The sequence below is a fragment of the Belonocnema kinseyi genome, chromosome 1, assembly GCF_010883055.1.
Source record: "Belonocnema kinseyi isolate 2016_QV_RU_SX_M_011 chromosome 1, B_treatae_v1, whole genome shotgun sequence".
Taxonomy (NCBI): domain Eukaryota; kingdom Metazoa; phylum Arthropoda; class Insecta; order Hymenoptera; family Cynipidae; genus Belonocnema; species Belonocnema kinseyi.
The window spans coordinates 76,478,422-76,493,230 of NC_046657.1; positions in this window are offsets into that span (position 1 = coordinate 76,478,422).

Below are 14,809 nucleotides of genomic sequence, written 5' to 3' on the forward strand. Positions count from 1 at the left end.
ATGTAGTTACTTACAGATACCGTGGTACCGTATATCAATGTTGCAATGTATTCCCAGCACTGGCGCTGTCACTCTTCCGGCGTATCCACATGCGGCAAGAGAGCCTGACAGCCAATGTAGATTCCTAACCACGCAATTCTCGCAGCCAATCAGGGTCTCGCATTCATTCATTTTCAATCATTTTATTGTGAATAACCATTTAAGTTGAACAGGGGGTGAACTCAGCTGATTGCGAGATTTGCGAGGTTATGTTTTACAACAATCAATAATAGTAAATATTTTATGTCTGTATTCTGACTATTGTAAGGCGACTTTAGTTTTTTGTAGATAATTTTTTTCAAGATTCTTCATTCTTGGCTTCGTTATGAAAAGAAAATGTTTGCCGTTATGATACCAAAAGTTCAAGCTGATACTAAGAACTGAAGGAATGCGAAAATCAACTAGTGATTGCATACATTGAAAAAAATAAGACTTAAAAATCAGAAGATTGAGCTTTTAAAAAAAGAAAAATGTCAGAATTATTTAACTATTTTAATTATTTAATTATTTAATTATTTTAGATCGGGAAGTGATAGTGAATTTCTTGTTTGACCGAGAATTTTACAAGTTTTTAGAAGAAAAATCTATCCAATCACTTGAAATATCAAGAATTTTATATCACAATATATATAATAAAATTTAAAATAAGTTTGATTGAAACTTTTTTTTAATGCTGAGCGTAATTGTTAACTTTTTCAAAAATGAAATCATTAAGTTTACAATGTGTAATTCTAAAATCTTTTACCATAACAAGTTTTCATACTACATTTTCATTTTTTAAGAGAAATTTTCCATTTAAAGAATTTTAAATTTCAGTTTTGAAGGCTTGCTTCATAAAAAATTAAAAGTTTTTGCGATTGAAATATTTTGACAAATGACGTTTTAGTTTTATCAACTGTAAATATAAATTCATTAATGATTTTAAAAATTAAACTGTAGTCCGTGTATTCGAAATTGAACAATAATTGAATTATTTTATGCTGCGATTCTAAATCAGTTAAAATTAAACAATTTAGAGATTTTGACGTTAAAAATTGAACATTTTTAATTAAGAAATAGAGCAATTTTTTAATAGTCAGCAATGTTTGAGTGTTTATTTAAAATGGAATATTAAAAACTTAACAATTCGAAACTAAATTGTTTGAAACAGAAAGTCTTGAATCGTTAAAATTTCAGAGAGTTAAAGTTAAACTTAGAACGCCACAATGTTAATTTTATTTTTCTGTAAAAAAAATTTTTATTTATGAGAGAAAATGTGGAATTTTGATGTGTGAATAACAGATGAAAATGTATTCATTTAGAAGATATGCGAGTAAATTGAGGAAATACTTCTAATTTTCTAAATTAAAATTGTGAAACTTTTAAGGATTATGAAAGGTTTTAGTATAGTGAAAAAATTTTCTTAGAATCCCTGGTAAAATTCAAAATAATTTCTTTATTTCGAAAAATTAATTTCAGAAGAATATTTAGGAATATTTCAAAACAATAGCAAATTTTGATAAATAAATAACAATTGAATAGTTATGAATTTGAAAAAATAGGAATAATTTTAACAGATATTTAGAAGTTTCGAACAAGTTCAAAAATAAGTTGAAACTTGGATGTGAAAACATTTTAAACAAAATTTAGCTTTTCTAAGATCTCAAACGAAATATTTAAAAGCGTTTCAAGCATTTTGAAAGGTTTAAAAATATTTTAAAAATTTATTTAGATTCCTTATAAAATTGACAATAATTTTTTATTTTGAAAAATTAATTAAAAGAGAATATTTAAAAATATTTTTAAAAATGTCCAAAACTGTAAAAATAATAATGTAAAGTTTTCAAGACATTTGGAAGAAAATGTAGATTCTAAAAGATTTTAATACAAAATTTGGTAGGTTTTTAGGAATTTTAAAAGATTTCGAGATCATGAATTTTTTTTGGAGGTACATGGAAATATTTTAAGTAATTTTTTAGTTAGAAAATATACTTTTATAAAACGTTTTAAAAGATTTAAAATCTAAATATTTCTATATACCCGTGTGGGAAAATGGAGGAGGCCCCCGTCAGGGTCCACATGGATTGCCCTCATGCATTGTGGAATCCATGAGGGCCATCCAGACGTGGTTCCTTATGGAAACGACATGCTAATCCATAGGGACCCAGCATGAGCTTCCCTCATGGAACCCTCATAGTTGCCACCATGAAAGCGCTCATGGTTTTTTGCCAGTTTATAGATATTCCAATGTTAGAAAATTTACAAAAAAAAAGTTTATGAACAAATTTTTTCAACGATTTTTCATAAATATACGTTTTTTTCAAGTAACATTGCAAAATATTTAAATGCAAACAATATTCTATTAAGAAAATTCTCTTATGGTCATAATTGTATATATTTTAAACAAAGTTAATGTTAAAATGCAGTAATCAGGCATTTTTCGAGGAAAATATTCGTTGTTTTCGATGTAAATTTTTTTTATAAGAAAATTTGTGATAATTTTAGCAAAGTTCATAATTTGTTGAATAATATTATGTTTTTTTTAAAGATATTTAATAAACAAATGCATTACTCGGACATTCGTCGTCAGAAAAATTCGGTTTTGTCAATGCCAGTCTTTTCAGTTGGAAACTTCATGACAATTGCCGCAACATTCATAATAAGTTGGTAAACTTTATGATTTCTTCAAAAAAATTTAATCAACAAATTCATTTATCAGGTGATTTTCTACAGAAAAACTCGCTTTTTTTCATGTAAAATTTTGTAATTAGGAAGTTCATGATAACTTCAGAGAATTTCTAAATTGATTGATCAATTTTATGATTCTTTACAAAAATACATTAATCACCCAGTGGACAAAAAATTTTGCGACATCTTTACGACATCTTTACGACATTTTTACGACAACCTATGTCCGTGTCGTTTCGGTGTCTTTGCGATATCGTAAAGACATCGTCAGATCAGGCGACGTGTTTACGATATCGTAGAGACACCTCAACGACATGGCCATAGGATATCGTAAAGTTGTCGTAAAGATATTGCAACGATGTCGTAAAGGCGTCAACAAATTTTGTGCCCACTGGTCAGGTATTTCTCGACAGAAAAATTGGTTCTTCTCTGTGTCACTTTTGTTAAGTAGGAGCTTCATGAAAACTTCAGCAAAATTTATAATTTGTTAAAAACATTTATAATTTTTAAAAATAACTTTAACAAAGCAATGCATGATTCGGACATCTGTGGACGGAAGAAATCTTTTTTTTATGTCAGCCTTTTTAATGGGGAACTTCATGATGAATTCCGAAAAATTCATAATTGTTCGATAAATTATATATTTTTTAAAACAAATTCAATAAACAAATACATATCCTATTAAAAAAGTTTCCATAGAAACAAACGAATTTTTCTGTAGACAAATGCCTAAATAATGCATTTCGTGATTAAAATTGTTTAAAGAAATAATATATTTTATCAACTTATCATAAATGTTTCTGATATTCTGATAATGTTCCCAACAAAGGCGTCATCCGCGAGTTACTTTGTGTTCTTTTTGCCTTGTATTTTTGGCTTTCCGCGACTAGTAAAAAATCGTAAGTCCATTTTCTAAAATAAATTTAATTTTTAAGAAACGGGTTTTTCGGATATATTTGGAAACGGAAAAGGCCACAACATTTTTGTCCAGGGGCCAACGCCGTTCAGCGAGAAAATTTAATTTGCGGTGCAGAAAGAAATTTAGATTTTTTTCTGCGTAGCAAAAATTGTTTGTTAGTTTAGAACATTATTATATACCAACCTAGATATCCACCATATGAACTTCCACTGGTACCACTATTTAGAGCGTTGTATTCTGCGGACCCTATGGGGATTCTTGGTGATTGATACGGCTCAATAGCTTCTACTGCAAAATAAAATATAGAGACTTTTATTGACGATTGTTTGCAGCCACACTAAAAATTTAAAAATCGGCAACCTAAAAGCCTAAAGCATTACACAAGGAGAAAAAGTATCAGAAAAATGTAATGAAAAATGAAAAATGCAAAAAAGCAAAGAGGAAATTATAATATACTAACTTTCGGCTGGCCGTTTTTTACGCTGATTTGGTGGTGGAACTTTCCTTGACGGCTGATCACTTCCATCTGTAAGATACAATATACGAATTTTTATTAAAGAATTTTGTAAACAAAAACCAACAATTTTCTATCATTCAAAATAAGAGGCCAAATTTAATTCCACAGTCAGTCAATATTGACATTTGTCAAATTTATAGAAATTTATGAAAATTCATAAAGGATTCCGCGTAAAATGTACAATAAATGGCTTTTTGTGAAAAATTCTAAAAAATTTTTTTTTGTATTTTCGAACCTGCACTGCAAAAATTCAATTATTTCTTAATAGAAAAATGCTTATTTTATCAAAATCATTTTTTTTCTGAAAAAATCTTTGATAGATTTGGCTTAAAGTTTCACGTTTGGCGATCAGACCTAATAAAACAAAAGGTTCATACTCACGAACTATAAGGATTTTTGACTTTTGTATATACGGCATGTTTCGGAGATGTTTTTATACCCTAAGCACCTAAGTATAGAAATCATCATTCTTTAGTAACTAAAGTAAATAAAGATTTTTATCCAACTGCTACGGTTTGAAATCATTTTTGAATAAATAAAGGAAGCAAGAATACGTCTTTGAATTAATATCAGGGTACAAAATAAGACACGCACATATATACAGTAGAACTCGGTTAACACGGAAGAAGTACAAAATTTGGCAGTTATCTATTTTTTATATATTTTAAACGAAAAATTAAATGTAAACATTTAGAAAATAGAAGTAAACAACTTGCAAATGTGGATTTATCTTTATGGTGCAAAGCTTTGTAACTAACGTCGCTCTAGAAAGTCGGTAATAGAGCCCTGTTTCAATCTGCTGAATCCTTTTTAGCTGCAATATTGCCTCGGATAAGGCGAAGGCTCAGCTTTCGATTATCCGAGGCCCGCGTTATCCGAGGCAGTAGAACTCGGATAATATGGAAGAAGCACAAAATTCTGATAAGTTAACGATTTTTTATATATTATAAACAGAAAAATAAATATAAACATTAAGCAATTAAAAGTAAACAACTTATGAATGTTGATTTATCTTTATGGGACAAAGCATTGTAACTAACGTGGCTCAAGAAAGTCGGTAATAGAGCCCTGTTTCAATCTACTCAATCGTTTTTAGCTGCAATATTGCCTCGGATAATGCGGGCCTCGGATAATCGAAGGCCGAGGGTCCGCGTTATCCGAAGCAATATTGCAGCATTCTATTGCATTGCAGCATTCTATTATATTCATGTTTCTATTTTTCACTCCGGAGAACGTTTTTTTTATGTTTTTTTTTCTAAACCAACATTGTTGTTTTGCCCATTACTTTATTCCGTATAATAATTTAAAGAAACACATAATTCTGGTAATCAATTCTTACATAAATATGACTCTATTATAGATTTTTTTTATAAAATCGGGCTTTTAACGAATATTATATAATATTTGATGATCCAAAGGTTGTACCAACCACATAAAAATGCATAGTTTAATAGGTAAAAGGAAATATTTACGAATTTTAATATAAATTTTGAAACATTTTTCGTTGGGAATTTGCCTGTTTTTCTTAAAAATTCAACTACTTGCGTTTAAAAACTATAGTTTTTTGATAAAAATTTATTTTGCTGTTAGAGAATTTGTCGTTTCAACTGACAATTTATCTCTTTTTAAAAATGTAACTACTTTGTTAAAAACCGATTTTTGAACTAAAAATCTAACTTTCAGTATAAAATGCAACTATTTGAAAAAAAAAACAATTTTGCGTCTGTTAAGAATTAGATTTTTAACGGAAAATTCAACTATTATATTTTTGGTTAAAATTTTATATTTGAAAATTCATCATTTTAGTTAAAAATATTCATCAGTTTGGTTAAAAGTTAATGTCTTTCAACTCAAAATATAACCGTTCTACTGTAGGTGTGAATTTGAACTTTTCCAGTTCAAAAATTAAAAGCTGGGATGTAAATTTGTCGTTTTTAATTCAATCTTTATTTATTTCGATGAAAATTTACGTATTTTGTTTTTAAAAACTTTTTTTTAGAACGTCGACTTTTTTTATAGATAATTATTTTTTAATTATTCAATTAATTATTTAATTTTTTGTTGCAAAATTGTATTTTTTACTTGAAAAGTCGTATTTTTTGGTGGATACATTGATTTTCTTAACTCCAAACTTAATTATTTAAGTTTTGGTTGACAAGTTATGTTTTCTAGTAAAAATTGGTGGATGGTTCAACTGTTTCAGTTGAAAATTAATTTTTTTAGCTGAAAACTCTTTTTTTTTTGTTAGGTATAAAATGATTTTTTTTTCACTCAAAATGAAACTATTCCATTTTTTGTTGAAAATCGATTTTTTGTGCTTTAAAATTTAACTATTTCGTTGATAAATTGTCTTCTTTATTTGAAAATTCAACCATTTCGTTAAAATTCATGTATTTTTGTTCAAGAATTGTATCTTTTCATAGAAAATTAATTTTTTTGTGTGAAAATCAATCTTATTGATTAAAAATACATTTTTTGGTTAAAAATTCTAGTATTTTTGTTAAATATTCATCATTTTAGTTAAAAATGTATCTGTTTGGCTTAAAACTTGACTATTATTTTTTTCGTGTTGCGAAAAATATGTCGCGTCATTTATGTTGTGAGAGAGGAGGCATGTCGCGCTCTAGCGGATATTGTCCTGAACTTCTAGCTCAGAGCAGCAATATATGAATTTTAACACTTATTAAAAGCAAAGGACTGCAAACAGATTTTTAATTAAAAACGATAAACACATATGTTTGCATGTAATATGTGAATAACGTATTACATTATGACGCTCGAGAAAACTCGAGCCATTCCGCAAATTCAAGGCATTTCGCAATCTCAAGGAATTTAGCGAATTCAAGGTCTTTAGCGAATTCAAGAACTTTAGCGAATTCTAGGAATTCATAGAATTTAAGGGATTGATAGAATTCTTGGAATTAAGAGGATCCAAGGAATTCAGAAAATTCCAGAGATTCAGAAAATTTTATGTCTTGAGCATATTCAAGGAATTCCGTGAATTAAAGAAATTGAGCAAATTTAAGGAATTCAGTGAATTTAAAAAAATTTAGCGAATTAAAGTAATTAAGAGAACCCAAAGAAATCCAAAGGAATTCATACAGTTCGCAGAATTCAAGGATTTTCGATCATTCAAGGAATTCAGAAAATTTAAAGAATACAGGGAATTTAAAGAATTAAAAGAATTTAAAGAATTCGCAGAATTCAAAGAATTCGGAGAATTCAGGGAATTTAGAGACTTTAACGCATTGTGAGAATTCAAGTGATTCAAAAAATTCGATGCCTTCATCATATTCAAGGCGTTCCGTGAGTTCAAGAAATTCAGTGAATTTAAAAAATTTAGCGAATTAAAGTAATTAAGAGAACCCAAAGAAGTCCAAAGGAATTCATACAGTTCGCAGAATTCAAGGATTTTAGAGAATTCCAGGAATTCAGAAAAATCAAGGAATCCAGGGAATTCAAAGAATATACAGAATTTAAAGAATTGAGAGAATTTGAAGAATTTGAAGAATTCGAAGAATTCAAGGAATTAAGAGACTTTAAAGCATTTAAAGAATTCAAGAGATTCAGAAAATTCGATGCCCTTACCATATTCAATGCATTCCGTGCATTCACGAAATTGAGTGAATTCAAGGAATTCAGTGAATTTGAATAAATTTAGCGAATTAAAGTAATTAAGAGAACCCAAAGAAATTGAAATTAATTCATGTAGATCGCAGAATCCAAGGATTTTAGAGAATTTAATGAATTCAGAAAATTCAAGGAATCCGAGGAATACTAAGAATTCAGAAAATGGCATTTTTCTATCAAAGTAAGGCTAAAGATAGAGCTTTTTTTCAACATGAATTATTTTTAATCAATAAGAGACGAATGTTCGAGTATTTTTTTAAACATTAGGGCTTATATGATTCACAAAGAGAATAATTGTTACAAAATTTGCTAAATTTCCATCAGCAATAAAGATTGCGCTCAACGTCTGTTAATTATTTCATTAATTCCAAAAAATAATAACGTTTCTTGCTTTACAGAGGAAAAAAATTAAAAATATATCTTTAGCAAATAAAATTATTTCAACGCTCTTTAATTATATCATTGCTTCCAGAAACTAAAAACTTTTTATTATTTTAGGGCGAAGAAATTATTTAAAAAAATGAACATTCATCAGCTTTGTACAACTTATCCCGATTGAAAATAACTTTTTACGACTTACAAGGGAAGAAAAATTGTTCAAAGATTTCAAAATTATTTGAAAAAAAACTTTAATGCTCGTCGTTTAACGATTAAAAATAATTCTCGTTGAACAAGAGACTATAAAAAGACTACAAAAATTTAAGAACAAGTAAATCTTTTTCACATTTTCTTTTTTGAAAATCCAGCTTTTTCCATATAAAACCCAATGTTAATATTTTTATTATTTTAGCCTGAGATCCCTAAAATTGTAAAATGTGAAGAAATTCATAATAATATCTCATTGGTTGACTATTATTTTGTTTTTGGAAATTTTTTGTTTGATTTTTTGTATCTTGCAAAGTCTGGCAGCAAAATGGAAATTCTCATTTTCATTATTTTTTTACGATCAAAATTTAAATTTTGAATTTTTCACGGCAAATGAAAAAAGTTTTCAAGATAATCTTGCAGGACTTTGAAAAATCAACGTTCTTGGTTTCTTGACTTTATTTTCATTTCGCGCGTGGTTTTGCTTAAAATATTTATTTTCATTTTTTTTAATGAGATAATTTTGTTAATCTTCTTCTATCGAGAAAAGTTTCAAGGATAAATTGTTTCATTTTTTATAATGTTACGAACGGCAGTACATAGAATTTTTAAATCTTGAAAAGAAGGTGGTCTGAAAAATGTTGAAAATGCTTTAACTTTTTGAATTTCAATCCAAAATAGCTGGATAACAAACTTGACTCTTACTTTTTGACACTAGAAGAGTGTACCAAAGGCCGATGTTTCAGGTTGAATTTTTCAAAAAATATCTTTAAGGAGTCAAAGCGTGAACATCTGACCAAAACTGGGAGGGGGGATGCAAGTTTTGCAGCATACATCCATGTTGATGGGTAATTTTTATGAAAAATTATACTGAGGATGCAATTTCCAAGTGTATACCAAGTGTATACCTTAGCGGTAGTTTTTTGGGGCACATATTTTATGTCATAGAAGAGCAAAAATGAAGCAAACATATCCACTGACAGTGTTTTTTTTTAAATTTTATTATTTTTAATGCTTTTCCGTACCTATAGAAGTTCTGCTGCATACATTCACGTTGAAGGGTAGTTTTTTTGGAAAAATGATAATGCGGGTAAAATTTCAAAGTTTCAAGTAAGTTATTCAAAGTTGTAAATCATCTTTACATTGTTCAGTGTGGTTTTCCCACCTTCAAAACATTTAAGATCACGAGGGGTAGGTATGTATATTTTATGTCATAGAAGAGCAAAATTCAAGCAAAAATATCCAGTGATAGTGTTTTTTTAAAATTATTTTTAATGCTTTTTGCGTACCTATAAGAGTTCCGCTGCACACATTCACGTTAAAGGTTAGTTTTTTTGGTAAAAATTATAATAAGGGTAAAAATTCTAAGTGTCAAATAAGTAATTCAAAGTTTTAAATCATCTTTACATTATTGAATGTGGTTTTCCAACCTTTAAAACATTTTTTATCACAAGGGTTAGGTATGCATACCTTAGGGGTAGTTTTTTGGGCACATATTATATGTCATAAAAGAGCAAAAATAAAGCCAAAAATATTCAGTCATAGTGTTTTTTAAATTTTATTATTTCAAATGCTTTTTGCGTACTTATATAAGTTTCGCTGCATAAATCCACGTTGAAGGGTAGTTTTTTAGAAAAATTATAGTGAGGATGAAATTCCCAAGTGTCAAGTAAGTACTTTCAAGTCCAAAGACATCTTTACATTGTTCAGTGTGGTTTTCCACCTTTTAAACATTTTTGATCACGAGGGGTTTACAGGTATGACTTAGGGGTAGTTTTTTAGGGCACGTTGTATGTCTTCAATAAAAATAGAGCTAGAAATATCCAACAACAGAGTTTTTTGAATTTTATTATTTTGAAAGCATTTTGCGTACCTATATAATTTCCGCTACATACATTCACGTCAAAGGGTAGTTTTTTGCAAAAATTACGAAGAGGGAGAAATTTTCAAGTTTCAAGTAAATAAACTGCAGTTCTAAATCACTTTCACATTGTTTAAGGTGGATTTCCTTCTTCAAAAAAACAATTTGACCACGAGGGTTAGGTATGCATACCTTAGGGGTAGTTTTTTAAGGCACATATTATGTGTCATAAAAGAGCAAAAATAAAGCCAAAAATATTCAGTAATAGTGCTTTTTAAATTTTATTATTTCAAATGCTTTTTGCGTACCTATATAAGTTCCGCTGCACACATTCACGTTGAAGGGTAGTTTTTTGCAAAAATTATAATACGGGTTTCACTTCCAAAAGTCAAGTAAGTAATTTAAAGTTCTAAATCATCTTTACATTGTTCAATGTGGTTTTCCCATTTATAAAACATTTTTGATCACGAGGGGTAGACATGTATGACTTAGGGGTAGTTTTTCAGGGCACGTTGTACATGTCTTCAAAGAGAAAAAATAGAGCTAGAAATATCCAAGAACAGAGTTTTTTTAATTTTTAATTTTTAATGCTTTTTGCGTACCTATATAAGTTTCGCAGAATATATCCACCTTGAAGGGTAGTTTTTTGGAAAAATTATAATTAACATGAAATTTCTAGGTGTCAAGTAAGTAATTTAGTTCTAAATCATGTATACATTGTTCAGTGTTGTTTTTTCATCTTTAAACCATTTTTGATCACGAGGGGTAGACATATACGACTTAGGGGTAGTTTTTTGGGGCACGTATTATACTTTTTCGAAGAGAAAAAAAAAGAAAAAAGTACCCTCTATCAGTGTTTGCTAAATATTATAATTTTCGATAGGTCAATATAAGTGCATGTTATTTTTTCTACATAAATTTACGTGGAAGGGTAGTTTTCGGGGGAAATTATGAAAAGGATAAATTTTGGAGTGTTAAGTAATTAATTTGAATTTCTGGAACATTTTTACGTTGTTTGAGTATTTTTACACTTTTAGAACGTTTTTGATCACGAGGGGTAGGTTTGTACGACTTAGGGGTAATTTTTCGGAAAACGTATTATATGTTATCAGACAAAAAAAAAGCAAAAAAATCTTTCTCAATCTTTAACTGATTAGATAAATATTTAAGAGAGTATATCTACTTCCAAACAATTGGTTGCATTTTCTACCAAAAAATATGAATTATTATCACTTAAGTTTAATATTTAAGTTTTAAACTACATGAAAACAATTTAAATTGAACCAATAATCTATGAGCTGAATTTACAGTGGAAAAATTCCTTCTCAATTTAAAAAGTTGTCAACTAAATTTTCTTTTTTTAATAAAAACGGAGGATTTCTTCTATTCATTAATTCGGCATTTGAATCTTAAAAACGAGCACGAGAAGAGGTTTCTTGAAAAGAGGGTCAGTGTCACAATGAACTTTTAAAAAAAGTTGAAAAACGTTATCAATCTAAATAACTTGAAGTAGATAAAGAAACAAATTGTACTTTTTTTTATTCGACTTTTACACTCTTTAGAATAGTCTTAAACTTGGCAATGAAAAATTCGACCCAAACGGCAATGTCATTTATGGATCTGCTGAGTTTGTACGGAAGAATAAATGTTTGCTTATTCTTTTGTAAACAACATTCTCTACAACTCTACTGTTTACAATTTCGAAAGTAAATTTCCCTGTGGCTGACTTCGTTGAAATTATTTTTAAATAGGCCACATTTTAAAAATATTATTCAAAATTCAATTTTCAAAATTTTCATAAATTTCCGGAATTTTATGAAATTTGATGGTAATTCATATTAATATTACAGGTAATGTATGCTAATTTGAGATAAATTACCCTAAATTATATTAAAAAATGTCTCTAAATTTCCGCAAATTTATGGAAATTCACGGCAATATGACGGAAATTAAGATAAGTTTTGTAATTAATTGGAGTCAAGAAAATAAATTGTTTAACAAATTTATTATCAATAATATTATATTTTAATAATGCGAGAAAGATGCCGTTTATCTGAAATCTCTGGATTTTTGTCCAATCTTCAATAGGAGTGAAGTAATAATGAACTCACGTTAACAAAAATAATCGTTTAAACAATTTATTATCATTTTTAATAATAGCCTCTTAGCGTAATTGGTAGAATGTTGCAGTTTTTTCCAAAATGTTTTACTTTTTGCCTATTTTTCATTAGTTGCGACTTAATAATTAATTAGATTGAGAAAAAGTAATTGTTTAAACAAATGATTCTTGTTTATGACTATCTTCATTTATAACAATGTCTGATAGTTGCGGTTTTTTCGGCAATTTTTACCTTTCTTTCCTTTTTCACTTAGTGACATAATAGTTAATAAAAGTTGGCAAAACAGTTGTTCAAACAAATTAAAATATTGTTTATAACTGTCCATTTCTAGATAAGTACTAGAAAGTTTTTTTTTTAAATCTTTAAAATTTCTTCGCCTGCTTGGTTATTAACAATAATTAAATAAACATTAGATAAGACTACATTTTAAATAACCACTTTATTTTTTGCGAAAATAACTTATTTAAAACAACAATACAATTTGAAAAATAATTTTTGTTGTGGTTGACTTGTTATTTCTTCATAAATAAAAAGGTGATGCAAAGTTAAAGATTTTATAAAAAAACTGCAACTTGCTAGCGGTTCTCTAAAAGAAGATAGTTAAAAACAATATCAAATTGTTTAAACAACTTTTTTGTTAACTTTCATTAATTATTACTCTAACTCCATTCTATGAGAATATTGCTAAAAATAATAATAAAATGTTTAAACAATTTATGAGAACATCTTATTATCAGTATGAAATGTCCTTTTATGTGCCAGAAACAATTTGCATTTAAAAAACCAAAAAAAAGTCATAATTAGCGCTTAAACTCGCAAAACCCATTTTTCACCTATGGGGGTTTTTTGGGACCCTGTAAAGCAGAGTTATGGTGTTGATATTTGAAGACCGATATTTTATTCGTATTCTATCGCTAAATTATTAATGTTGGTCTATTGGAAAATTGATTATAATTGGTTAATTAAGTTTTTAATATTTAAGCAAATGGAATTTGTTTAAACCATTTTTTCCGCCATATTTTTTCCTTTAAATTATTACTTTATTATTATTATTTTAATATTTTAATATTTTTTGTTATGAAAGGTCGTTTTTTCCCTAACACTATTACTATTAGACTTGTGGAATATTTATTAACATCATTGCATTAATATTTAATTACTTAAACAAATGGAATTTATTTAAATCATTTTGTTTCGAATTTTTGAAAAATAATAATTATTACTGTCGACCTAGTGGAATATTTATCAATATTGGTTCATTAATTTTTAATTATGTAAACAAACTCCATTTGTTTAAAAGATTTTTGTTGTTGTAAAAATTCGTCGAGCAAGCATTTTGTTATCGTTAATGACGTAAATTTATTTCAAAATATTTTTTATAAGTATAAGCAATAAATGATTATTATTTGAAAATAAATAAAAATTGATTGTTTCAACAATTCAAAAATGTTGGAAAATAAATGTTTGTCACTTAATGAAAATAAACTGCCAGTTCAACGAATTTCTAAAGAAAAAAAAACATTTTTGACACAAATGGGATTTGTTTAAATCATTCAAAATTAATTAACTAATTTTCTTAAATATTTCACTAAAAGAATTTTTGGACAAAAAAATTGTTTAAACAAATTTACTTTGTTTATATAATAAAAAATTAACTATCCAATGATAATAAATATGTCCCATATTGTCAAAGCCTACAAAATTATTCTAAAAACTAAAAAAAGTGATTTTGCCGCATGCAATTTTACATGGGAAGTTTTAAGTAAAAACTGACACCTCTTAAAATAAAAATAGAAAACAGGGACTTTCTTTTTTCGGATTTGGAATCAAATGGGGGGATCGTTGCCCCCTAGCATGCAAAAAAATGTTGCCATACATTTTTGGAAAATCCTAATTTATAATTTTCATTATTCAGCTCTGACTTCACTTTTAACTCCCTAGGGAGTAAAACACTTTTTACTACCTAGGCAGTAAAAAATAGAGCTTAGCCCCTCTTAATAGGTGTAGAAAAGGGCTGAAATCGTGCATCTATTGTAAGAATAAATATTTTTTTTTAAATTTTACTTATTTTCAAAACAAAATTTGTAAAAACAGTTCAGAAAAGGCCACAATAGGAAAAAATTAATTAACAAAGACAGTTGATAAAATAATTACTTTTCATGAGTCTAAAACTTTATCCATTCTTCTCGACCACATAAAAAATTGTATTATAGTGGTCAAACTTACAACAAAAATTGATGCAAACCTCGAGGGCAAGCAGCACAGTTCCAAGAGAAATCTTCATTTTTCTTGTTCGATTTCGTGAAACATCACTGCTAAAGCTAGATTATTTCCACTACTATATATAACCGAAAAATTCTTTAGAATGAGGAAATCGAAGTCAGTGTGTACTAGACCTTATTCTCTACCTTACTAAAACCCGGGAAAATTTTTTTGAGCAATGTTTTCCAGGTAATTCTGAATGACATTTA